Source organism: Cupressus sempervirens, chromosome 3 (assembly GCF_028749045.1).
Source record: "Cupressus sempervirens isolate cs-2001-9-10 chromosome 3, ASM2874904v1, whole genome shotgun sequence".
In the NCBI taxonomy this organism is placed as follows: Eukaryota; Viridiplantae; Streptophyta; class Pinopsida; order Cupressales; family Cupressaceae; genus Cupressus; species Cupressus sempervirens.
The window spans coordinates 289,519,776-289,546,174 of record NC_143120.1 but is presented as its reverse complement, the minus strand read 5'-3'; the positions used below and the strand labels follow the sequence as shown (position 1 = coordinate 289,546,174).

General features: G+C 35.0%; 1 pseudogene; it reads right to left on the bottom strand.

Annotated features, from left to right (window-relative positions):
- Window positions 1-1,652: 1,652 nt before the first annotated feature.
- Window positions 1,653-25,560, bottom strand: LOC149566094 (DNA (cytosine-5)-methyltransferase 1A pseudogene; annotated as a pseudogene).
- Window positions 25,561-26,399: the final 839 nt, after the last annotated feature.

Genomic DNA, 26,399 nt, shown 5'->3' with positions numbered 1-26,399 from the left:
TTTCTTTCTTTTGAGCTTCACTTGGAAGTTGGAAATGAATTACTAAAAGTCATAATTTGGTAACAAGAAAAGCTACTTTGTAAGCATCCTTTAAAACTAAGAGTTGAAGAGATTGTTGACAGATGTAATTTTAAGAAACAAATGATTGAACAAGAAATCAAGTAAAACAACCTTAACAAAAAAGTACAACATAATACATTACTCATACAGAACACACCCTAGAAGCCAAAGTGTAGAGGTGGAAAATATGTTTTAAGAAAAGTTTCTATGGAATAGATTATAAATTGTAATGTTCACCTTTTGCAATAAAAAGGCTTAAAAAGAGTAGCCAGCAAGTAGCCTAGTCTGTAGATTTACAATTACTCTAGTATTGAGATTTCTTATATTCAATTTGGGATTTGGTTTTTTTCATTGCAAGGATTCTCTATTTTTACTTGCATAATATTGACCATAAAATTTGTCCAAAGTCCATAGGAAATGTCATGCAAATAAATTTTCTGACATTATCTTCAACCAATCATATACAACGCCACTATGCCACATCTGAACATCACATTTTTTGGACTATATCTAATATAAGGGTTAACTGTGGCATCAAATTTACCATATCTTTTTGTATATCTAAAATATCCTTTACCTTTATCTCCATACCTCTGAACAGTACTAGAGTTTACCCTCCCGATAACTATTCATCCTTTGGGTTCATCAAAATCCAAATTTGTTGCCTACAACATTCAACCACATTTGTTGATAGGTTATAAATTTGTTAATTCATTCATAAGAAATAACCTTTTCAACCATTGTAAAGCACTATGGAGGACCTAGTATTAATTACTAGATCCAAACAAAACTAGGGTAGAAGTTGCATTGATCTGATATCAGATCAATCCATTTTTAGTAATAAAATAGAAACAATCATTACAACTATTTGACTTAGTAAATAAGTAACTGTTCTATTCAAATTACAATATTCCTAAATAGTAGCTGGCATGCTCCATGCAGAAACACTATCCTCTACTCGAATAGCTTGATGTATGTGGCCAAGTGTTTTTTGCAGCTAGTCTCTCTTAATTTTTTATCAATCCATTAACTCTCTAGAGTGATTTTCTAACTCATTGTGATCACTTTCTTTATCTACTACAATGAACTAATGAATTTTCTCAGTGTTTCCTTACCATTACAAACTACAAGATTCTTGTTAAATTCCTTTATGGATAAGCTGTAGATTGGAAGGAAAAAACACATTGGGGAAGGATATCATTCAATGTGAGACTGTCAGTGCTTCCACTGAAGAAGAGTTTTCTGCTTGTTTAAGTAAAAAAAAAGGAAATCACTTGTTAGAAGGTAATTTTGGTCATCCATCCATCTTTAGATATTTTTCTATGCACAAATTAATTTTGTATCTCAAAAAAGCTAAATTGTTCTGAGTTGTTTTTGCATGTATGACAATTAAGTCTGAAATTTCTTTGCAAAGTTCTTCTAAACATTTTGCTAGCACCATTTGTTCCATCAATCTAGACATAAAGCTAAATGGAAATGCCAATAGCATAAGCTTTCCAAGAAAAAATAGAGAATAGCAAGAAGCCCTGCATTGAAGACTATCAAGAAAGGAAAAAATATTGGAAAAGTGATAGAGTCCCACTTAGTTCAACTTAAAGGCATTGATGAGTCAAAAAGACTTCACGAGGATTAGCAGCATTTCCTATCAAAGTTTTAGTGCCTCTCTGAAGAACTCTTCCATGAATCATTTTTGTCCCATTAGATTTCTCATACATGTATTCAACAAAAAGAATAGTGGGAAGATCCTCAAAGTGTTGGTCCTGACCTTTTGAATACACTAGAACTACACTTCCCATAGCAATATCTCTATCAATAGAAACCATATTATACAGGGGTTCTCCAGATGATTTTTTACCAACAGATTGGCCTACCCATTTTATATCTTTGCTACTCAATTTGCCTCTCCCTGTTCTAATGATAGGGGGGAGTTCAATTTTGTCCACCACAATCAGATCAGTCTCTTCCTCATCCCCACTATCTTCCTGAGCCTGTTCTTCCTCATATTTCCGACCATTCTCACCATTTTCCTCCTTTATTTCATTAGACACAGAAATTGAGTAGTACTCACTCCAGATGTGATTTATCATCTTTGTAGTAGTTGAACACATTTCTTGTTTGCTGATAGTTTTAGGCCGTGCATTAGCCCTAGTATTCAAATTCTTTTCTTTGACTATGACTCCCTTTTTTGTGAAAGACAGTTTTGTATGATGTCTTTGTTCCATATTTATAGAAAGGCCTGTCACAAAAGCACTCCTTCGTATGCATTCATCTGGATACTCTACAAACTGTTGCAAAATGATTTGACCATGAACAACAACATACCTTTCTACAACATCCAGATTAGGTAAGATAAAAAATGGCTCAGTTTTATCTAGGCTTGTTAGCTTCCTAATCACATCTGAGAAAGAAAGTTTTGAAGAACGACTTTGCTCCTTTAGCAATACAATTATTTTGATTGCAAGCCTGGCAGTTTTTAGAATGGGTTTATACCATGGTAAATATTTCTTAGAAGGCTTCCCAAGCCTATACCAAGCACCATCAGTGCATATTGATATGAAGAGCATATTTTCTCCAAATTCTATCATCCATTTCTTGATAGCACTTAAATATATGTGAATCCCATGTAGCTCATTATCTTGATAATTTTTAAGCCCTCCAGAGTCAGCATCCAAACAATAGCCACTACCATCATCTTTTGTCATAACACCTGAGCCAAATATTGTAGTATCTGCCTCAGTACCACCAAGCATGAGAAGAAGTTCTAGGGGAACAAGCCTGGAATTGGAATTGTATAAAGACCAATCATGCAACATCCTGCGGGGTCGATCTTCAGGATCTAATATACATGAATCATCATAAAAAAGATATTCATCCATTTCATCTTCAATGGCCTTATAATATGCAGGAAATGGATAATCATTTGCAATTTCATCTTCATTGATTTTGATGTAGAACTTCTTCTTGCCTTGAGACTTTCGACTTAGTCTTGCAGCCATCCAATCATTCTCCTCTTGCATCAATCTTGCAAGCTTCTCATCCTCATCATAGATAGATGAAGCACCAATAGTAGTACTAGCAGAGCTCTCTTTAATTTTTATACCAATAGGCCTCATATGTTTTGATTGAAGACACTCTTGCTCCAGAGCTACAAGAGCATGCAAACTAGTAAAAATTTGATCACCTTATTTAGAATTGCTGTCCAAACTAGTTAGCTATTTTATATTTAAATCTCCATGAGAAAGTATGAAATCTCTCCCACAAAAGCTTCCTTGAAAACTCTTATTAGAAGACATAGATCATGCAACACGTGCCACCAGTTCATCCAATCCTAGTTTAGGATTACCTCCATCAGGCTTGGAAAGAGCCTTGTATACCTCAACACAAAGCATTGCTTTTCATTTAGAATATTGAAGAACTTCCTATAAGAGCCAGTAGGCTTTACACACACATACTCTACTACCTCAGTTTGAAGCCATATAACAGGAGACCCATTTTCATATCCTATTATGGATCATGTTTCGACAACCCCAAACCCCTCACAACGAACCCCTTTTGATTTATCCAATAAACCTTCCTTTGGCAAAATTAATCTAAAAATATAAAGATCCATAGCATACATCATTTCTATTGGCTGAGAGGCACCCTGAGAATCATGGATTATAAAATCTATCAAGTGTCGTTGTGGAAGCATTTCTTCATGGTGTTTTTCATTCATTGTTAAACTAATGGTAAGCTCCTCCTCTTCCATGGTTGTTTCCTCCTTCGCTTCAATGATTGAATCTTTCACATTCAGACAAAGTGTCTTTTCCTTGTAATTCATCACAGTGGCTGCTTGTTTGGGGTGTTTTCTAGCTGGTTTAGGTTCACCCTCATCTTGAACCTCGACCACATCAGCTTGGTTTTTACCAACTTTCTTTCTGGGTCTCTTTTGGCCCATATCCTTTGCACTGTCAAAATCCCTGCCTGATGCCAAGTATTTCACACAGTCCTTCCAGCTGTAAAATTTCTCCCCTGCTCTCACATGAAGGGCTTATGTATTAAGGGAAAAATGTATGAACACATCATTTAGGCAAATCTAGTACTTGAGTTAAATAATGAAGTGTGTCTTATATTATTCAAAACTTGCTAAAGAATACATTATCTAAAAACAGTAGACCCAAGATTCCTCTCCCACCTAGAGAGATATTATTATGTATGTGTTCAAGTATCTCATTGGGCCAACTTATGTTACTTTTCTAAGGCCCCTATGAGTGCTTCTTTCCATTGAAAAAGAAGAAAATTCAAGAATCTAGCTCCTTTTCCATCAACTGTCTGCTTGCAAATAAAGAGTTTTTCACTACTAGAAGTATAACTTAGTCACGCCAAAAAACCAAGGTCTGATTAATCTGACTCCATGGTTTCTCCAAGAAGCCATGGCCTTTCATAAGGAAATCCTCATAGTAGTGCAAATTAGAACTTCAGATATGCTTTCCCCAAAGAGAATCCTTAGATATGCAAAGAAGAGTTACTCTTTGACAAAGATAACATTCTCAATCAAAAAAACAAAGCAGAAAAATCTTGATGCTCAAAGAACCAACCCTTATATGCAACACACAGAAACCCTCCACAAATAGAAAAATTTAAGGATTTGATTCCAAGAGAACTGGAAATCATCAATACCAGTGCAAATTTAAATGGTGTGAAAAGAATACACATCGCAGTCTTTTGAAAAAAGTAAGAGAATAATCAACCTTTTCAAAGTGAGCCATTGTTTGTTAAAAAAAGTGTTTATTCATGTATTTAATATGTGCTTTTCAATCCAAATTTGAGACTTACTTAATATCTGCACCAGCTGGTTGGGGTGGATGGGAGGAGATACAAGCCCGCCGAAGAGACAGAGTCAATAAACGAGATCGCGAAGTGAGCACACTCAACCACAAATAGATCACCCCAGGAGCAGAGTGAACAATTTGACTTCTTCTACTTGACCAAAGCCTCGGGGGGCCCTAACTCGACCTAACAGAGGAGGCATACAACCCTTCTTGGCTCCTACACTCAAGCGAATTTCCAATGCCCCTAAAATCAAAGCAGCACGGGAAACCACTTCCCCTAAGATACCTACCAATGACTTCTGCTATTGCGAGAGTCACTATGTAGATACCCTCACTTCCTTGTAGAAGAGATGCATTTCAATTTTCCCTGGCATGTTTGTATTCATGCATGTGAAATAGAACTTTTTGTATTTTAACATCATGACACCCGTGTTAGTCGAAAACACTTAGGGCGAAATATGTGTTGGTCAAAATTTTGACCAACATGAGCATGAATTTGAAAAAAGATATTTTTCCTTGCCTATTCTGACCAATTTGACCCCATTTTAATAGATGGTCAAAAATTTTGGTCTAAAAATGGGGTCAAATGTACTAGTGTAGGTGTCCTAACACTCGTCCTATAGGCCCAAAGGGTGGGGTTCTGCTATAAATGCCAATCTCTACCAATATCATTGATAGTTCTTTTGAGGATGTTGATGATGGTTTTGTTGGTGGCCTCTGCTTGGCTATTGCCTTGGAGATAATAAATTGATGAGGAGTCATGTATAATGTGAAACCTTCAAATAATTCATCAATTATTTGGTTTTTAAAGTATAGGGCATTGACCGTGAGGATGGCATGGGGTATGCCAAACTGACAAATCATATGGTTTGGGTTGAAGAAAGAGATTTGTTTTCCCATAGAGTTGGCAAGTGGCGCTACTTCAACCCACTTGGTGAAGTATTCTATGGCTGTGATAATCTATTTATGTCCATGGAGGAATGTGGATGGATGACTCCAATCAAATCAAAGCCCCATTAATAAAAAGGCCATGGTGTGGCCAAAGGATTAAGCTCTTGGGCTAGTGCATGGACAAGGTTACCATGGATTTGACATTTCTTGCAAGTTTTGACATAGTCGATAGAATCCTTTTCCATGGTTGGCCAAAAATAACCCATTCTAAGAATTTTCTTTGTTAACACGAACCCACTAGAGTGTGACCCACAAATCCCTGCATGGACTTCCTGCAAAGTTTCTCTAGACTCGTCCTTCTCAAGACATCTAAATAGAGTATCATCAAGACCTTTCTTATACAGCGTATAAGCCACCAAAGTGTAACTTGAGGTTTGTCAAATGAAATTTTGCTTTAGGTTATGTAAAAGGTCAGACGGAATGGTATTATCATGGAGGTAGGTGACAATGGGGTTATACCAAAGGGAATCGGGAGCATCTAAGTGGAAAATGATAAGGGAATTAGGTTGAATAAATATGGTTGAACCACCTCTTCTACTAAGAACTCATACCGCTTGTGCTGCTTTTGGAGCTAGAGTAAAGAGGCCAAGGTGGCCATAGTATCTATTGCTCTGTTGTTCTCTCTGGGAATTTGTTCAAAAGTAATATGAACAAAACATGCCTTGAGTGTGTTGACCATATGTTTATAAGGCAATAATTTTTTGTCTTTAGTCTGGTAAGTGTTGGTGACCTGATTAATGATCAACTGGGAGTCTCCATAAACCTCTAGTGCTATCAGCTTCCATTCTAAAGCTAGTTTGAGACCCAAGACCAAAGCCTCATATTCTGCCATATTGTTGGTGTAGAGGAAAAGCAGTTTGTAAGAGTTGGGGATGGTAACACCTAGTGGTGTGATGAACAAAATACTGGCGCCTAATCCATGGTGTGTGTAGGAACCATCAAAATAGAATTTCCATGTTATTGGCTTTGTCTGAACAATATGTATATCTAGGAAGTCAGCTAGGATAGGATTTGAACTTTCTATAGGCACATTTTCCAATTGACCAGCAATGGCATGTCCTATTATTGCCTTCCTATCAACATACTCAATATTGAACTCACTTAGGATCATAACCCATTTGGCAAATCTACCTATTAATGTTGTTTTGCTAAGAAGATATTTGAGGGGATCAATCTTGGAGATAAGCTTGACCTTGTGTGTGAGAAGGTAATGACATAGTTTTTGGGAAGCAAAAACTACAGCTAGATAGGCTTTTTCAATAAAAGAGTAATTGAGCTCATAGTTGACCAAGGTACGACTGATGTAATAGATAGCCCTTTCTTTTCCTTGGCCATTTTCTTGTGCTAGGAGGGCTCCAATTGATTTATCCATTAAAGAAATGTATAATAACAAAGGTTTGTGTGATATAGGAGGTACTAACGTGTATGGATTCATCAAGTAGGTCTTAAGTAAGTTAAAAGCCTTCTGATACTAGTCATCCCACTTAAAATTTATATCTTTGTGTAGCAAGTGTGTGAATGGTATACACTTTTTCGCCAACTAAGAAATGAACCAATGAACTGACTAAAGCCTGCCTTGAAGAGAGTGTAACTAACTTAGTTCCTTTGGAGGTTGCATACTAATTATGGCTTGTACCTTTTCAGGATCAACTTCTATCCCTTTTGCTCAAACAATGTATCCCAGAAACTTGCTTGATTTGATGCGAAAAGTGCATTTCTTGGGATTGAGCCTAACTTTGAATGCTTCTAGGCGGGTAAATATCTTACCCAACATGGGGAGATGTTCTTCTCAACTATGGGATTTGATGAGAATTTCATTCATATAATCTTCCATAAAGATATGCATCATATCGTTGTGCCCCATGCACAAGTAAAAGTTGTTTTCTCTTTATCTTCCAGTGCTATCCTGATTTAATTATACCCTAAAAACTCATCCATGAGTGAAAACATAGAATGACCTCTGTTAGATCGACAATGGTGTCGATGTTGGGGAGGGGAAAATCATCTTTGGGACATGCTTTGTTTAAATCCCAGAAATCAATGCAGATGCGTATGCTACCATTCTTCTTTGATATGGGAACAATCTTAGATATCCATGATGCATACAACAAGGGCAGGATGAAATTGGTGTTGATCAACTTTTCTAACTGTGCTTTGACTAATAGAGCTATATGGGGATGCATCTGTCTAAGCTTTTGGTTTACTAGCTTGGCCTCTAGAGAAATGTTGAGGTGATGGAGGATTAGAGTTGGGTCTAATCCGGGCATGTTTGCATAAGACCATGCAAAATTTATCTGTCTTTCTTCAAAGAAGTGAATGAATGCCTTTCTTTCCTTTGTGCTTAAGGACTGTGCAAATTAAATGACCCTTGGTTCTCACTCTGTGCTGATGTTGATTGGTTCAATTGGCTCAATCAAAATAGAAGATCTTTCCTTAGAGTGTTTAGGTAAGGTATCAATTACCCCAGCCATGGGTGCCACAGTTGGGTTTTCACCTTGGGATATGTCACTTCTATTTGTTTCTTCTTTTTTGAGACTACCCACAACTTGGTAGTGATTATTAAGGTTGTGGAATTCTTGATCTATTCTAGTGTGATTGAGGTGATTGATACCAGACTTGACTATATGCCTTTCTTCCATTCTTTGTTGTCAAGATGGTTCAACCACATTCAGGTAGATAAAGACTTCACAATCAGCATCCAAATGAGGGATGTGGTGAGCCTTGGTTGTATCCTAGTTAATGAGTTTGGGATGGAGTAGGGGAACTGATTTGTAATATGGAAAGGGTTCAATGGGGTTTAAAAACATAATTTCATTAGAAGGCTCGTATGTTGTATCAGTGGGATCTATGACATGAACTTCTTCTAGAGTATCGAGAAAAGTAGAGCTTGCAAGAGGCTCATAGTAGTCATCTTCAAATTCTATTGGAAAGAAGTCAAGGAATAGTGTTTTGAAATTGAAACCTTTTGACATGTTCATCATTTTCTAAGCTGCTTTATTGTACCCTGATTCTTAGTGAAGTGGGTCTTGGACTATGAGTTGTTCCTTGTGTAGCCAAATTGTCAAAGGTGGGTATGTGAACAACATCACATTCTTTATCATGAAGAGACTCATCAGATAATGACTCAACTTCCCATTTAGTGGAATCATCATTTTCTTCGTTATTAGAGGTATTCATGGGTGGTTCTTCTGTGGAATGTGAATTTGAGAGGGATAAATTCACATTTATGATGTTAGTTGTTGTTGGCCTATAACCATCATTTTGTTTAGGTACCCACACCAAGGTGGAAAAATAGGGATCACTATGCTTAGGACGAGCTTTCAAAGAGGTTAGTGTCTTGTCTCGTCCACCATACCCCACCCTTGTTTTGGACTTGTTGGACCTAAATTGTGCCACTAGAGGTTCAATGATGCCTATCCCTTTCCCTAAAGGACCATCTCCCGTGTATCCCATCTTTTTCATTAGGTCAAAACCTTTTCCATTTAGGTAGGGAGAGATGTCAATGTTTTTTTGACTAATTTCTTCCACTGAATTTGGAGGTGTTCCACTTGCTTTGATAAAATATGCATGATAACGCTTGGTGGATGATGGTTTTTAATGAGATATTGGAGAAAGTGGGGGATCAAATAGGGATACTGAGTACTCAATCACCCCTTTGTGGTGCAATTTACACTTTCTATCAAATTCTTTCATCAATTCTATCCATTTCTTCATAATGTGATTGTTTAGGGTCTTTGGATGATGACGGTGAAGAAATGGAAGGACCCAAACAACCCACTTTCTCTTTACCCTTAGTTGACATTGATGAGTGGTTGTCAGTTTGGTCAGTAAAACATGAAGTGCCTGTAGACATGGATTGGCTAATGTCATCTGTCAGTGTGCTAGTTTCTTCCCTGTTATGAGGGACAAGGGAATTACAATATTGGTCAAAGTGCTAGTCTCTAGGTATGGTCACCTCTTGGCCCATGTAAGGAAATTTAAGACACTGATGATAGGTGGAGGGAATAGCCTAATGTCATGAATCCACGATCTTCCCAACAGGATGTTATAAGTTAATTGTAGGTCTAAAACCTTAAAAATAGTTTCCTTCACTACTAGTCCTACCTTGATTGGCAGAATAACCGTGCCTTTAGAGGATCTTTCCTTGTCATCATAAGCTTTGATGGTAATTTTCTTTCTTGGGTCAACAACATCTTCTATATACCATAGGGCTTTTACTGAGTTGAGTGTGCAAATATTGAGGCATGCTACGCTATTGACCAATGCTCTCTTAACTTTGTTTCTATGGATAAATACTTCAATATGCAAAGGAGATTTTTGTGGCTAGATGACAAACATGTCATCTTGGGATGAAAAAGATATGTAGTGAGGGACGACTAGATTGATAACCATGTTCTAAAATCTACTCACATCTAGGTCATTTGGCACTAAGGCTTTGGTGAGTATTTCTTTATGCTCTAGGGAGATTTGCAATAGTTTAAAAATGGAGATAAGAGATGGAGTTTTAAGTAATTGGTTGACTAGGTTGTACTTGGGCAAGGAGGAACTTGCAGCTGCACGATCAAGATTTGTCACAAGTCTTGGTAGGATGACTTTAGAGACTTGGCCTTGAGTAATGGCATTTGAGGATTTTTTTAAAAAAATCTTTAACAATGATGATGTTTATGGTGTCATCAAATCTAGAGATCATGTTGATGGTATTTTCATAATGATGTGCATAATTAACTTTAGTGTGAGGAGGTGCGCTCTAGTTGGCTTTGAAGGATTCACCCTTTTCATGACTCGTGAAGGGGTTCTTGAAGGCTGTGTGGTCTTCATTATTGCTAAGGTTGTTTACTTCGATGACCTTGTCATTGATTTTTTTTGGATTTCCCCCTTAAGGGAAAAGCAATTATTTTTTAGATGCCCCCTATTTTGATGGTAAGCACAAATGGGCTTATCATTCCACCACTTTGGCTTAACTTGGAGTTCATATGGTTTGGCCTCAGGAAGTACAATGAGTTCATCAACTAGGAGGGTTTGTAGAGCACTTTCGTAAGACACCCCGATAGGAGTATACTTCTTGGGTATGTCAGAAGATTGATATTTGTGGGGAGGAGGAGCTTGATTGTACGTGATTTATTGGTTGGATGTTGAGGGAGTTTCTGCATTACGTCGATAGAATGGATGGGAATTATCTTGTCATGGTGTGTTTGGGTTGGTGTTGTTGACAATGAGATACAATTGGTTTAGATGGGATTGGGTTTGAGTTTTAACATGGTTAGCTTTGACCATCCCATCATTAACAGTGTTCTTGTTGTTGTTTCTCCACTGTGACTTTTGTTTATCGATTGCCTGATCAAAGAAATTATGAGTCTACACAAAGTTGTTTGAAAAGCCCTTACCATCTTTTGACAGTTTAATGATGTTGTTATTTAGTAAGGTCTCTTCTACCTTAGCGGCATTTTCTAGGGTGGTTTTGAAATATTTGGGCCCTTGGAGTTAGAGCCAATAATTCATCAATTTGGAGAGACTATTAATGAAGATGTCAGTCTTCTCTTTTTTGGGTATGTCTCTATGATACTTAGCGAACATGTGTCTCCACCATTGTAAGAAAGTTTTGAATGACTCATTGAGGAGTTGTTTTTTGTTGCATAGGTTGATCATTGTAAATTCCCTTTCGATATTGTAGGAATATTGAGAGATGAACATGGAAGCCAATTGGTCAAAGGTTTTGATATTGGAGGGTAGCTTGGAGAACAACTCCATCGCTTGCCCTCTAAGGCTTCTAGGAAACAGTCGCATTAGGTACATCGTGTCATAGACAAATTCCATACTCAGGGTATAGAATTGTCTGAGGTGGTCTTGCGGATCTAATGTGCCAAAATATTTGTCATACTTTGGTATTTTTACATTTTGTGGGAAAGGTGTGAAGGTAATGTTCTTATCAAAGGTGAGAGGACACACCTTTTCGAGGCTAAATTATGCAAGTTGCATTTTTTCTCTCTTCATTCTTTCCATTTCCATTTGTAAGTCTTGGATTTTTTGTGTGATAACATCTAGGTGTGACTCTTCTTCATCTTTTTTTAAGTTGGTCACATCAAATTCACATGGAAATTTTGCACCTTGTTGTGCTAATGCTAGTATATAATGTTCCTTATGTTTCTTGAGTATCTTATCCATGATGTTGACAAGCTCAGGATTTTGTTAGAAATATTCAATCTTAGTTTCAATACTTCTATCATCCCATATGTTAGATGAACCCATTGTGGCCATGAATTCTAAGTTTTGATTGAACAATGGTGACTTGTGAATAGTTGTGTTCTATGGGCAATTTGTTGTTGTAGTAGGCTCAAGGAGATTAAGAGGTTTTGTGCACTTGATGGTTCTATTGACTATTCTAGCACTCACTTGTATAGGCAATTGCTTCAATTTTGTAGCTATATCAATTTTATGTAGTGACATAAAATGTGAGTTGGATTCCTTTAGTTCTTAGGCATTTTCAAAATGCAAGGGTTTCCGTTGACCGCAATTTGTTTGCAGTAACGAGCTAGGTTGAACAAGGTGTTTGCCAATGTTCATAGGATGAGTTTCACTTTCATGAAGTTAGGTAAAGGGATGGATGTGCATCTCTGAATGTCTCTAGCTTGATGTGCAAAGTGAAGCAATGCTAACTGTTGGGTTGATAATGATGTTCATAGCTTTGCTTGTTTCAAAAAGGTGTTTTTAGTTAGATATGGAATTTCTCAGACTTCGTAAAATATGCACACATATGGCCTCTATTTTATGTTTTTTCTTAGATGCATTGTAGGATTGGTCAGATATGTTGTTTAATTGATCATATGCATTGTTCAAATGCTCAGATGTGCTATTTTAATTATCATATGCACTATTTCATGATTTAGATGCATTGTTTTAAGGTTTAGATGCATTGTTTCACAGGTATATGCATTATAACAGAGATCAAAAGTGTTACAAGAAAGTTCAAAAGTGTTGTTTTATGCAGTATATGCACTACTTTAGGGTTGTTTAGCAATGCTCTTGTTTCAAATTTGGTTTCTTGATACCAGTTTGAAGTTTGTCTTTCTAGAAGGATTGTGATCCGTACTGGTGTTTGCTATTAAGTTTTAAAGCACTTACAAACATAATAGAAGTAGAACCAAAAAAAAATGCCAAACCACAGGCACCTAGAAAATGCAAGAAAATGGCTTCCTAACAAGGTTATCTAAAGCTAGTGACTAGTGGGTTTAAGTGTTTCATCAGTTATGTTCAGATTTACCTCTCTTGTGATAGAGATCTTCCCACCAATGTGAACGAGGTTTAGCATAATCTCTTATGAGACTACTAGAGGAAGGCTATGTTTCAAACATAAGTGGCTTGCATTCAATTGGGAATGCAAGATTGGGAGGCAATCCCTCTCACCGGCCTTGCTAAGGAAACTCAGGAGGTAGCCCTTTTATGGAAAGATAATCCTACCTAGTGGAAAGTAGGAAATGGAAATCACAATAGGTCTAGGAGTTTGATCAATCAAGGAGAGTGAGAGCATATCCCTACTATTTTGAATTCCCAAACACAATAGACACAAAATTTTAATTACCAACCTTTATACTACTAAAGATAGAGAGGCTCCTAGTTAGCCTATGTGTGGATTCTTTCCTCGTTCAACTGTGATCAATCTTTACAGAAGTTCAGGCATTCTAATCAACACAAACGAGTTGAGAGCATAGGCCTACTTCTATTTTAGATTAGTGAGATTGAACATTTCTATTAAGCTATGTTTGGAACTTAAAAATGTCTCACCTTTAATCAATGAGAGTCGAGGTCCACTTACCTAATTTAGAGCTAGCAAAGGCTAGGTGCATTTATGGGGGTCTTCATTCCTATTGTGTATTTTCTACAATCTAAGAGCTTTTTTGTTAACTCAGAAGGGCCCTATAAGCAAACAATATTCAGATTTGGAAGTTAGATTCAGAAATATATTATTTTTACCATATGCACTATAGGAATGCTCATACGCATTATAGAAAGCCATATATGCACTATTTAATCTTTCCAATGCATTATAAAATATTTTATATGTGCCTTAGAAATAATCAGATGCATTGCAAGATTCTTCAAAAGTGCTATAGAAAGATGCAGATGCGTTACAAAACTATGTAAATGTGCTTCAAAAAGATGTAAATGCGTTACAAAACTATTTAAATGAGCTTCAAAAAGATTAAATACATTAAAACAGAGTTCATAAGCATTAGAATATCTCTCAAAAGTGTTAAAACAAAGCTCAGAAGCATCAAGAGATTTAGATCCGACCCTTGTGTGCTCGAGAAAAACTTTGGAATGTTGTTCTTGCTGATATGAGGCCTCCTGAATGCTGTAGAACCTACATTCGATCAAATATGCACAAGAGAATAGAAAGAAACATAGATCTACACTAGAAATGAAAGATTAGACTAAAAAAATTGAAAATAGAGAGGCTTTTAGTTTAACCCCATGATGGGTGCCAATTTGTACATGGTGTAATCGCGTATTCATGAAACCTTAATGTAGAATGCAAATAGACTGATGACGAACTAGACTAAACCCAAGGTATCATCATCTAAATGTAATCTCTACGAGTGTCTCATGTTTCCCTAACTACAACTACTAAAATAGCTCTTAGACCATCATCTTAGTGAGAGTTCTAGAATGGGAGTATGCTTAGAATGCATATCTACAAGAATGCATGCAAGATCTATGACTAAAATATAGACTATATGCTATGAAAATGGAGATGAAATAAGCTAATGAGTACTAAAGGATGTTAAATAATCATAAAAACAATGCTAAAATGCTATGAACTTGCTATAGTGATAATGCTAAAATGATGAATCAAAATGTGCCTATAGTGCAGATGCCTAAAACTTGGGTCCTTTGGCTCTTGGATTTCCCTCGTATTTATAGGTTTTCGAAAGGGGTTGGGGTAAGAATCAGGATTTTCACCTTTGACTGATGGGTGAAAGTGAACCTAAAAATATCTCATAAGAGACTAGGAGGAAGAGTCCAACAGACTTGGTTTTGAGGATAATTGAAGATATTTCTAATTCATTTAAATGGAAAAAGGGAGATTTTCATCTTTATGAGGATAAATAAGTTTATTGATTTAATAAATGTCTTATTTGTTCTCAACACTTTGTCTTTTTCTTACTCCTTTTTAAAATTTCATTTTATGAATTTGAATTGTTTTTCTCCTCTTTTAAAGTTGATTTAGGTCTTGTCAATTTGATAGATAATTAATGACTTGATGTGATTTTTTATTTGAAAGTCTATTGTGTTTCTTCTAATTTTCTCCTTGATTTGCATTGATTGATCAGAATTGCGTAATTCGGGTCTTTGCCAATTTTTGGGTGTCTACACTAATGATGGAGGATTTAACAAGTAGACTCACTCTAAATAGTGGCCTTGTAGTGTACAATCTATAGTGTACATTATAGTTATGGGAGTTGGTTGTAACTTGAACTAGCATAGGTTCTTCTATAGTAGTCTTCACAAATAGGGTCACCAATAATATAAACATTTAATTCTTTTGCACGACAATGTTTGACCAAGGAATAAGTCCAATTGTGTTACATGACACATTTAAGGACAAGTGGATTGTGACCAAAATCAGCATGTTTGATATCCCACTTAGCATAATGAATAGATAAAATCAACAGGTTAATGATAGAGAGGGATTCATAGTGAGGGATAAAACCAACAAGCATAGAAAATACAATAAAAGGACTATTGACAAGGTTAGATAAGACACATAGAGAGAAGAGAACTTTAGACAATAATAATACATCACACATGATAGAAGGAAGCACCATAGATAACTGCGGACATAACAATTTTGTAAAGTCTCTAACCTTTCATACCATGACAATGATGTTCATTTCTAAATAGATCAAATTTCCATTGGACCATAATTATTTTACAAAATAATAATTTCTAAGTACATTTCACACCCAATGTTGGTATTTATAGATTTTTGAAATACATTTTGACACTTTACTAAAGTTGACAAGTTGATCACCATGGTTCATTGAGGTTTTCCAAATATTGATATAGTGTTGAATATACAAGAGAGAAGCTATTGTAATAAGAAATCCTAGACATGATACCCTTTTATTGATGCAAATCTAGAAGTGGAAAAATTTCCCATGGGAAGATTACTAAGTTAGACCTGAGCCTAAACAAGTTATAAAAATTGGTGTTCATCAATACTAGCACACAACCATGGTATAAAAATGTGTCATTATTCACTTACCTATTCTTGTCCTTTTGAGGGATTCCATTATATTTCTTAGAGAAGGATAACAGGGATTTCCCATTTTCCTCCAATTCATATTATCGGTGTTGATGTTGAACCTTAGAAGCAATAATAGAATATGTTGGTACCATGATCAACTGTCAAATAATGATCCTACCTATGCATTACTACCTACCCCTCATATCACTAATCATTGTCTTTATCCTTTCAAAACATTATCAAACTTTCCATAATTAAATTTTGAATGATCTTTAAGGTTTCCAATGTAAACAATCCAAATAATAATGGTGAGGCATTGCAATGCATGTGGGGAACAAAGACCTCTGCTAAGAACCCCATTTAAAATTCTAATATCAAATAATGTGGGTCTAAGTTCAACTCTCTTTGCTTCAAGTGCCCAATCCTTCTCCTCTGCATCTTTTATTTTTACCTCTTCTTCTGGTACCATTACCTCTATTTGTTCAAGTCCACTATTTTTTCTCCACTTTTCTTCAAGGGTTGCATACACCTTCCATAAATTAGATTCATCTATATTATTTTATGCTTCTTTATTCTCCTCATTTCCTTTATTAGCCTTCTCATTACATGCCTTCATCAAGGGCTCTTGTGCCTCTACTAGCATTTGAATTAGACATAGCACTATCTTCGATAGTTTTATGGCCGATGAAGATGGTATCTTTGTAAAGATAAACATGCTATAATATGAAGGATTAACATACAATGCCACTTTCTTCTACCATACCTAAGCAAGTGCATCGTGCACTTGAAGCCCCTTCTAGGGATAACCATCTACTATCAATAATAGGTTTAACAAAAAATTAAAATTTTATATGAATGGTCATTCAAGATTTAGATGTTTTTGAATTGATATGTTTTAATGCTATTTTTGCTTCTTGAGCAAAATCTTGTCATCAAATTTAGGAGTATGTTGGTTAGAGGTAGGACTCATGTGCTTTAGTTTTACTAGCGGTGAGCACTCAGATCTGAGACCAATATATCATTTAATTGAAAGGATAAATAAATTGTCTCATGATGTTGGTTGCCATTAATACTTTTTGGCTTTTACACTAGATTATATCCATGTTCAACATTTTAGACTAATAAAATTTAAATGAACTAAATTTAAAATCTCTCAAAAGTGGTGGATTTGTGATATTCAAAGCTTATGATTTTTGGAATGAAATTATCATATGTTAAGTATTTTATTTTTCAATTTTATTTATGATACTTGTATCTGTATCTATAGCAACTTGGTGTTTTATTTGCAACATTGTAGCATTTTGTAAGATAGAAGTTTTCTATATACTTAAAAATTTACTATCTTTAAAAATGATTATGTAAAACCTTGTTGCATAAAAATATGATTGGAATGCTTTTATATTTATTGTAGGTGACTAAGGCTCTTGCACAAGCTGGGCTCGAATCATCCAACTTGATTGCGGGTATCAATTTCACAAAAAACAATGAGTGGATAGGTTTTCCTCTGCCATATCAATGATTTAATTTTCCCATTGGTTTTAGAAATGTTTCATGTGAAGTTTTACAGATTTTATGTTTTTTGTTGGTTTCAGTTGGCAACTTTGCAAGCTTTCTTCTCTCTTTTTTTTCAGTAGAAATAAAACCCATTGTTATGGATGTTAGGTGAAAAGTCTTTGAATTGGCGAAGTTTACACCATCTTGGAGATAACCCAAATCCTTATGAACAAGAAACTTTAATTATTGGACAGACCTTGTCTCCTAGTAATGATGACAACTTAATCCTGTGTTTTGGTTTTGAGGATGATAAGTTTCAAAATTATTTTCATATTATCTTGCCAATTCATTTTCATATGACACTTTATAGAGTTCACATGAGAGAGCGAAATATTTTTTACTAACAATATATTCTTGTTGCATTGTACATATTCAATTCATGACCAACAAGTGTTTAGTTTCTGTCCAGATGGTAATTGATGCAATGGATTTGAAGAATCACTAAGACGATATAGGGATATAGTCCCCAACTATGACTTGCTGGTTAGTAAGGATTTGTATTTGATTAAGCTTTGATGTTTACGATAAAATGTAAATGTAGAATGGCTTGTGTATTCAAGTCTTGGGCTCAGAAAGTATGTCTTTCTAGAATGATTAATTGGGTTCATATTTATATTGTTCATAGATGTAGTAGGTACTGAATATAGTTATGTCATTTACTAATGTATTTCATATTCTTATTTTTCTACTAGGGCCAACATCTTTTGCACCAATCATCAAAGTAGTGATTCGTATTGTGGAGAAAAGTGGGGGGCAATACCATGTTCTTTTGATAATTGCAGACGGACAGGTTGTATATCATTTATTTATGCTTGTTTTCAAATGTATTGTTAATTTAACAAATTGAAACTTCTTTCATCTTGTTGGATAAAAATCATTTAATTACTAGAGTTCTTGAATCATACATAACATACACTTACACTGCACACATTGTCCTTATTATTTATGCTTGTACCCATCCTTAGTCTGATCTAATGCAAGTTAAAAATTTATAGTTAACAATAAGTGTTGACACTGAAAATAGTAATTTGAGCCCACAAGAATAAAATACAATCAATGCAATGGTGCAAGCAAGGTAATCCCATGTACATGATTTTTTTGTATTTTCAATGCTAATAACTATTCTATAAATTGGTAGTTGTAATGCAAGAATTATTACGACTCATGTAGTGAATATCTACAATTCTATCCTAATTTATACTATATAGTTTTATTCTGAATAAAGTTGAAGTTAAAGCCCTTCCTTCCAGCACCCATAAACATCTTTTCATCATTTGTATCCATGTTTTCACCTCACATACCATTTTCTTCATCTTTATCCACGCAAGCACACAAAATTGTAGCCCAATATAGTTCAAATACTAATGCTCTTACAATGCTCTCCCAACTTCACAATATCTATCATTTCCTACCATGTAGAAACAAATCTAATATTTACATTTATACATCCTTTATGTAGTTTGTATATACAAAGTTCTCATCATGTCTATGTGGCTACCATTACATTTTTGGGTGTTAAGCCTTGCTTTTGGCCCCCATCATACACTAGTAGATTTGGTGTTAATTTTTAACTTAAATTTTTGACCTTATGTCATTTTCCATTTGATCTTAACTTTTTTTTTTGTTAAGCTCTTGAGTTAGTCAAAAATTCAACCAACATGAGTTTGTTTGGTCAAAATTTTGACCAACATGGATTATAGACATAACAAAAAAGAGAAAAGTGTGTGGGACGAGGGATTTTCACTACATCTATTCACTCGCAGGTGTAGGAGGAGGGATTGAGCTACAAGTGTGTCACCAATTTCTTTGTAAATTCATTGACCCCATGCCATTTTGAATGTAAGTGAAAGCAAAAGGATGTAGGATTTTGAATGCAAGTGATCTAATCACAAAGAAATTAAGCTCATTTTTGTTTTTAGTAATGATAGAAAGAAAGTGAATGCAAAAGGAGGTTATAAGTTGCAGGAGGTTATCTGGTCTCTTGTTGGTGCTATTGTTGTTGTTTCTACTGGATCCACTACTACCGTAGGATATGAAACTAGATTTGTTTCTATCATAAGTTCCCTTGCCTCTACTTTCGCAATGATAGGTGATAGGTGACTACTTGGCTGCTTACATTGAATGAACATCGATGATTGCTTCCACCTATGCTTTTATCTACTACTCGGATGCTTCCACCTATGCTTTTATCTACTACTCGGATGCTTCCTTTGCTTCATGATCTCAATATTTATTACCTTAGAATAGTAGGGCATATAGATCTTGGGGGAATGCATCGGCCCTATATTGTGTTCCCCATTTTTTTCTAGGTGGACCCTTAAAATATATGGGGGAATAGTGGGGACAATAATCTGCCCTTACAATAATCTATTTGGGGGCCCTTATCCTTACCCTTAAAATAGTGGGGTGGGGTAGGGTGGGGTTATATGTTGCAAGAGGTAGAAAGCAAGTGAATTACAAACCCTCAAGTGAATGGTAGAAAGCAAGTGAATGCATAAAACCCTCATTTCAAATCAAAGCCAAACCTTGGCAGCTGTGAAATGAAAAGAAAGACAGCTTGAGGGAAAAAACTAAAACCCTATAGATTTACCAGCTCACACTTGTGGAATAGTGCCTCTTATCTATTTTGATTCTTATGCCAGATCTTATATGATTTTTCATTTTAGGAGCTCCTATAGGCATTTCAGTGTTGAGCAAGTTGCAAGCCACATTTGTAATAAAATTTTTGGTTTGTTTTGTTTTTATCTTGATTTTATTGTCTTTTATATCATTATTTGAATTTTGGATATTATTAGATTGCATTTCAATTTTGGGTTTGAAGATGTGGCTTATGTCTAAACAATAAGTGATTGCTTTCTAAGTCTTGTAGTTGTTACATTAGAGTTGTTTGCAAGGAGGAAATGAGTTTGCATTCTTTTATCTATTCTCAATTGTATAGATGGGTTAATAAGCCTATCATATATATACTATGCTCAAATAAGAGAACCATAAATCAAATTATTAAATTTTGAGATAGATAATGTAGGCTAGATCTTAGTGAGTTTGGGCTTATTCAATCTTCCCATCTATGATAAACAATTACTATAGCAAGTTTAGCAATCTTAAATTTACATTAGAAATAGGAAAAAATAGCTCTGCCATAATGATGTCCCCCATAATTTTTGCCTCCACTAAAAAACACTATTTTGGTGACAAGCTCCTTGTAAACTATGAAAGTATGCACATAATTTATTCTTTGATACATAATGTGTGTATTATTTATCCCATACATTATCTTCAAATCAATTCTCTTTAACTGTCCCATACATCATCTTGCCAAATGAATTTTCTTTAGTTTTAAGAGATGTTATTAAATGGATGGCAATACTATTAGGGAAAATCTATGGATTTTTAATTAGAGTGAGTTCACTAGACCTATTTAAGTTAAATTTATCTATCATCATTTGTCATGATTTGATTAATCTTCCATAGGTGGTTATAAATACAATATCATGTTGATTGTTGGTAATGTGACTATCTATTTGCTGATAGGAAACTACATGCATATTTACACACACACACACACACACACACACACACACACACACAACTATGGCTACATTTATGTTGTTTGATGTGAACATGGGAACACTTGAATGGTGTGACAAAATTTTTCCTTTGATGTTCAATCTTCCTATCAATACCTCTTTTAATGGTTATAATTGATAGGTGATTATGATGATAATTTTAGCAATACACAAGGTGATAATATTGACATGCTTGCTAATTGATATTTCACAGTTAACATTACCATTTATTGTAGATTGGTTTGGTAATTAATGCTCTATTTGGTTATCTCCTCAATTATAATAATTGTTGGATGATCATGTTGCTTGTCTTATCATGTTGGTTGCTAAATTTATTATCTCATCTTTATATGATTAATAATAAGGATTTTTATTCATATATGATCAATGGTTGGATGCTATGATGTGACAACCATATCTTCATTAGGAATCATACTTCATGTTTTCTTAATGATGATCGATAAAGGATGTCATCTTAAGGACATGATGGATTATGGAATTACCATTTATTACTAAAGTCATGATTTACATACTAATAAGGTGGGTGTCAGGTGTCTAAATGATTGTTATACTTGATAACATGTAAGCTCAACGTTTGGATCATACTTCAATTCTATGTTGACAAAGGTACTTGATATCTTCAACCCCAACTTACATCACTCGATCTCAATTCTCTTATACACTTACTTGAAGCTAGATAAGAGAATTGTCATATATATAAGACTTCATGATTTTCCTTAATAAGACCTTGATGCTATTGAATTTACTAAAAGAGCATACAAATTACCTTCTTGAACTTCTAACTACTATGTACAATTTGCTTATTTCTATTTAGTATCTTGAGGTGCTCAAGATTTGCCACCCGTTGACCACATATGTGTTTCATTGCTATCTTGTTCTTAGGTTAACAATAAGGGCATCACAAATCCAAATAAGTATGAGTAATGTACCTTTTAATTTTATAATTGAATCAGAATTTGGTCTCAGGTTTTTCCCTTCATAAAATGTTGATTCTTCTATACAACTCGATGATCGATTATGAAATGGACAAAATGAGTCTTAAATACCTTCATCTAATCAGTTCAAACCAACGTTTTATGGTTATGAATGTTGGGATGCCAAAAAGACATTTTTGATAGCTTTTCCAAAATTACATTTTTGCATATTTACAATTTTTTGTCAAATATGACAAATTTTTGCATTTTTAATCCTAATGGACACCAACTGATCCCAAACCTTTAGGAATGGTAGGAAATGCATGTCTAAGGTGAAACAAACATGTTTTACATTATTCAGCAACAAAACACTCAAAAACCAAGAATTAGGTGTTTTAGTGATGAAGTTCAAAAACTAGTAAAATAAAAAATATTTAAGAATTTACATCTTCAAGAAGAATTAAGAATGAAGTAACACAAAGGAGGATATTAACAAAGAGAATTGTAAGCAGACAAATTTTCATTGATTATAATATGGGTGAATTTGAGCAAGGTGACCAAATTTTTCTTTCAAAACCATATGTGCCGATATAAACATTAAGTACAACATGTCCAATATTTTTGTAGATATATAGATTAATTACACCAAATTTTTCTTTTAAAACCAAATGTGTAGATATAAAACATTAAGTACAACATGTCCAATAATTTTGCAGATATATTTTCCAGTGAAGAAAGACCATGCTTGGCAATGTGAACCCAAAAAAAATAAGGAGGCAATTGCTAGATTGTGGTCTCAGTTATGAAGAAAAGTTGATAAATGTAATTTTCCTTGCAAAAAGTGTGAGGGCTTAAAGAATCAAAAAATTCTAATCACAATAGCCCAAAGTCATTGTAGGCAACATGGTCACATTGAAAGGGGCCATGATTTTTGTTAATTGGTGAATGTGGAGGTGGTCATGGATCAAGATGTTATTGTACATGATGTGGCATTGTCAGGTAAGAAAAATGCATGTTATTTTCTACTGGTTAATCAAATACTTGTAACAGTAAAAAAAAGAAGAAAAAGATTATTCCAATTCAACTCATTTACTTGTTATTGCAACAGAGCCCCTTTTAGTGCAGCAACCTCGTGCTCCTCAAAATAGGAGGAGAAATCATAATTTGACATTACATGTGCCACAAGAGGAGGAGAATGAAGAACATATTGATACTCCTATCAGCCTTTTCCTTAAGAAAGCTAGGAAAAAAAAGAAGAAATGATTTTTTAAAAATGTTCTTTAATAAACCTTGTTTGATAAACTTTGTTGGATAATGAAAGAACGTTGTTTTAAGTAATTATATATGAATGTTGTGTATTATATTGATTTTTATGTCATGTTAATGAATATTGTTATGTGTTAATGAAGTCTTGATTAATGTTTTGTATTAATGAATTTTATATCATATTAATGAATGTTATGTGATTGTATGGATGAATGAATGAATGACTGATGTCTATGTAATTAGATGTTAATGGGGAATTTATATTGATGTTAGAGGGAGGGGGTGAGGCCAAATGATCTTCTATCTTCATGTGGTTGGCCTTGTTAAGTAGAGAATATTAAAGTATTCTTGAAACCAAGTGAAGCTCAAACTAATATATCTTCATTAATTAATCAATTTAATTCATTATAGGTCTAAAATGATGGGATGATACTCTATGGTATAGGAATGAATATCTAGAGGAAGATTAGGTACTCAATCTTCTAGCGTCAACAACTTTACCACTTGCCTCATTTTCGATCTTGCAACTAGATTTGGATGGGAGCACCACAACCCTATCCCTACCAATTTTTCCATTTTAGCCTTCTAAAACTCCCCATTTAACTTTATATCTACAACATCCAAAAAATTTTCTTCACCATAGAGATCCCATACCCACTCCACAAGCCTCATATAATGCCCATGCAAGCTCACATCTATTTATCTCTTTCCTATAACAATTTCCAAAACCACAACCCCAAAACACTAAGAATCATTCATAAAGCACAGGGAACAACTCATGCTTCAAGGACACTTGGTACAAAAGAGGTATATTGAAATCTTGACATTTTATGTTAACTCTTACTAATTAAATTATACACATGTATAATTTATATTATGATATGTGTGAATACATATTTATATATTTGAGAGATGCCTTCATTGAATTTATTTGTTTTTTTATTAAGTAAAATAGGTTTTTTACAAAGGTTCTTGAAACCTACCAGTTAACATCAAAATACCACTATAAGTCCAAATCTAGCATAAAAGCATCAAAAAACAATAGGCCAAACCTGACTACCATAACTAGACAAAATAAAAATAGTCAAAAGCCAAGGTATAGACAGAAACCCAAGAGCACCGATTAGAGTACCATTTCTTTGACCAACTCCCCATTCTTAAGCTCCAGCTCTCCTTGGTCTCAGCCTTGTCAACCTTCAATTGACTATCATCTGGAGATACCTCCTCTTCCCTCTTCCTCTTTTTCAATCTCCTTATTTTACTTAGGCACTCAACTTGTAAGGAATCATCTCCATCAGCAGCCCTAGTTTCCTCTTTGTCCTTTTCCTCCTTCCCCTTTTTGCTTTCTTCCATCATCAAGTACAGCTAAATGATATTATCATTTAGACCTTTGATAATGTTGAGGCTTTGGTAAGTCGAGCTATGGAGAGATCTCTCCATCCTTTCCACTCTTTTTTCAATCTTAGAAACCCTCACATCCAGCTTGCTAGTTCTAACATTCTCATCCCCCCTTTCATCCTTTCCTATCCCTATGTCCTAAACTTAATCTCTTCAATTTCATGGAAAATCCATTTGATGGACCAAAAATTGTCCACCATATTGTTACGAGCATTTTTTAGGAGGTTAGTCCCCATTTCCCTCATGTTATCATTTAGAATCACCAAAGATGGATTGATGAGCTCCTCCAATTGAATTTTTCCATCCCTTCCCTCCAAAACCTCCAAGTGGATATGCTCTCTAACCAGACCCATTTTTGCAGTGTTAGAATGAAAGTTACTACATATAGATTTCCTGCCCTTTGTGCCAAGAGTAACAATGGTTTTAGTCAAACCATGTCCCTCTTTACTCTCTTCATGAGCTTTGAGATTGATCTCCTTACCCTTACCAAGTGCCTTCTCTGCTTCCTTCTCTCCACCCCTTCTCTTTTTGATTGGGTTGTAATCCTTCCTGCTTACCTAAGCTTTACTGGTGCCCACCTCTTTCACATTGCCTTCCTCATCTATTTCCATTTCCTCTTCCTCGTCATTGTAATCCTCCTCTGAGTTGACCTCTTGCTTTATCCTTCTCTCTGTTCCTTTCCCATAGTTATTTTTTTGCTTCCTTCCCATGTCCTTCATAGTTTTGGTCATCTCCTCTTCATTATCTGAATGAAAACTTCCACTATCCTCCATATCTGAAGGGAGGTAAAAGCTCTCTATTTCTTGTAAGGATTATGCCTTATGGGGAACAACCCTTCCATGGGTTTGAGCTTTAAAATGCTCATATATGAGTAATAACACACCCTCATGGAAGGCAAGATTAGTGTACACTTTCTTCTTAACACCCATGATACTCTTGTTTGCAAAGAAAAATAGGTAGAAGGTGATGGAGATTTTTTTTCCATACCTGAAGTGGTTTAGGATAATGAAATGGTGGGTACAGATCCTGTCAAACCTAGTGTCAAGTGTTATGTAGGATAAAATCACCCTTAGGAAAAACCTCCATAGATTCTTAATTGATGCAGGTTCATAATAGGCACCAATCTTCACGAATTCCTTCATCTCCTTGGCATCCTTTGCAAAGTCTTTCACCACATTCAGCGATATTTTCTTATCCTTGTGGAATTTTATGCCCTGATTAGTAAAATCAATGACCTTTGCTATGACCCCTTCATTGACTTGGAATTCGATACCATCAATCTTCACCTTCCCATCTTTCCATGACTTAACCATAAGGTCAGTTATCTTAGGATACCAACCACAAAGTTTTTCAATGAAGGTCAAGATTCTGCCTTCCCTCAACTTCTCCCACACCTTCAATCTCCTCTTCCACTTCTCTACTTCATTCTCTAGCTCTCTATAATGCCTCTTCCCTATCATTATGTTGCCAAAAGGAAGAACAAAACCTTTGTGTTCTCCAAGCACTGTGAGCCAAACATTGGTTTTTCTCACAAAAATTGTACTTGCCTCTTTCCTTGGTAAAGCAAAAAAATTCATTTGTTACCAGTGACCTCCAGTTGATATTAATTTGA